Below are 2,461 nucleotides of genomic sequence, written 5' to 3' on the forward strand. Positions count from 1 at the left end.
AAATATTAGATATTTGCCTTATTACCATAGATATCTTTCCATTTATTGTTATTTCCATTTATTACTATTTCCATATCCTTGTAATTTATTTGATTATAAATAAGATAACTTTCACACCATTTAGGTGTGGTGGATTAATCAAACATTCACAAATTGGTATCATAAAGAATTAGAAGCTGTAGATTAGGTTGAAAATTATATGTTTTGTTAATTACATACCTAACATAAAGAAATATATAAAAGCTATTAATTAATTTAAACGGATTTTTTTATAAAAAAAAAAAAAAAAATTATTAGGTGGTAAGTCAATTTTTGTATCTCTATCAAATATTAAGTCCATTTATATCTATTAATTATATAGTTTCTATATCTCATAATAAATTGCAATTCATTTTTCTACCCAATATATATATATTTAATATATGTATATATGTATGATGTAAGGGTGATATTAATTATAAGTTGAAAACAATAGCAAATTAAAGTACAAATAATGTACGTTTACACAATTTTTATTATAAAAATGATCGAAATTCTTTAAATTCATTATTGTTATAATGTTAATCGTTATTTTGTTAATAAAATTTGAACATAAATAAGATAAAATAATAAACGGGATGGGACAAATTATAGTCCCCACACCTTGGCTTGCAACATTTAAATTATTTATTATTGTAATAGTAAATAAGTTGTTAATGTATTATAATATTAAAATTTGAATAAAGTCGACTAAACATAATTATATTTTTACATAGAAAATATTATTATTTAATATATAATATATATATATATATATATATTTAAAGATTTGTTATTATAGTTGATAATAAATATAAAAATAAAAATGAAAACAAAAATGATATAAATTTCAAGCAAAAAAAAAATTGATTCCGAAAAAAATAAATGGAAAAGTTTAATAAGATAATAATTATGCAAATTATTCTATCACATCTTATTAGTTGTTAATTATATTTTTGGCAACACGTTTTTTTTAAGAAAAAAAAAGGGTTTTAAGTAATGTTGACCAACAAAATTAGCTATAAATACTCCCTCAAAAGGTATCTTTATTTGCTTTTAGAATTTTTAATATTCTAACAAAAAAAATTAATTTTAAAGTTAATTTCTATAATTTTAATCAATAGTCACGTATAAATACTTTAAAACTAATTTATAAATTGAAAAATTAGGATAATATATACGATTTTATTAAGCACAAAATTTAAAATATGTTTAATAGATAATTTATTTTTTTTAAATATTAGATTTATCCACCTTAAAATTAAAAAAATCTATTTAATTATTTAAATTTGTATTTGATAATTGATTTAGGAGGTAAATTTAAAAATAAAAACAAGGATTTGAAAACTCTTTTAGTTTCTAAAATTTAATTTAATTAAAAATATAAATGGTAAAAACAAGTAGTATTTATCAATATTATTTATTTAAAAATATTCACAATTTTAGAAGCAAAATTTCAAAGAGGGCCCACCAAGAATAATAATATTACGCGAATATATAGACGTAACCTTACTAAACACGTGGCGGCAGGAGAGTGGATGATAAAAGACCCGAATTGGAAAGGAGAAAAAGAGAAATAAAGGGGAGAATCGTGGGCGGACCTGAAAGTGAGATTCCAATACAGTTGATAAGCGACCTTATCCAAAAACGCTATTCACTCTTCCACGTGTGCCGTCATGTTTTTTCAACTCCCCCACCGCCGCGTGGCTTCACATTTATCATTTTATAAAATAAAATCATTAAATTTAATATATATATATATTTTACATCACAATATTTTAAAAGAATATCGAAAATATTATAAATTTATTAGAAAAAAAAAACCATACAAATTAAAAAAATTTAAGGACAAAATTTAGTATATTTATTTCATTAATTTTAAAGTAGAAAATTAAATAATTGGTTTTTAATATTATAATTTGTGTATTATCCTTAGATTAACGTTCATAAATATTTAATTAAATTATAAATTGATATGATATATTAAAAAAATAATATAAAAAAAATTATAATTCATCATCTAATTAATTAATTAAATATTATGTAAATGTATAATCAAAAGACAATTTGAAAAGAATTTAAAAATATGATTGCATAATTGACAATATTTAAACCATAATAATTAAAATGGACAAAATAAATAATAGAAATTAAGCTATAGGGACGTGGGTTTCACGGGCATTGTCTGGCGCGTGTATTGACCGTTTTGTTCGCTAAAAAATGTGTTTTGGGGAGTAAAACGCGGCTAATGGTTTCTAACTGGTTGGTTCATTGATTAAAGAAACTTAGCAAAAGATTTAGAATCAAAATATGGATTAGGGATCACTTAATTCATTGGGTACAGATTTATTTATTTATTTATTTATTTTATTTTGAAATTTATAAATTACTCTGTGAGCAAAATTTGTATGGATAAAAGTGAATGGAGAGAGATAAGGCAAGG

The sequence above is a fragment of the Cucurbita pepo genome, chromosome LG17, assembly GCF_002806865.2.
Source record: "Cucurbita pepo subsp. pepo cultivar mu-cu-16 chromosome LG17, ASM280686v2, whole genome shotgun sequence".
Lineage (NCBI taxonomy): Eukaryota > Viridiplantae > Streptophyta > Magnoliopsida > Cucurbitales > Cucurbitaceae > Cucurbita > Cucurbita pepo.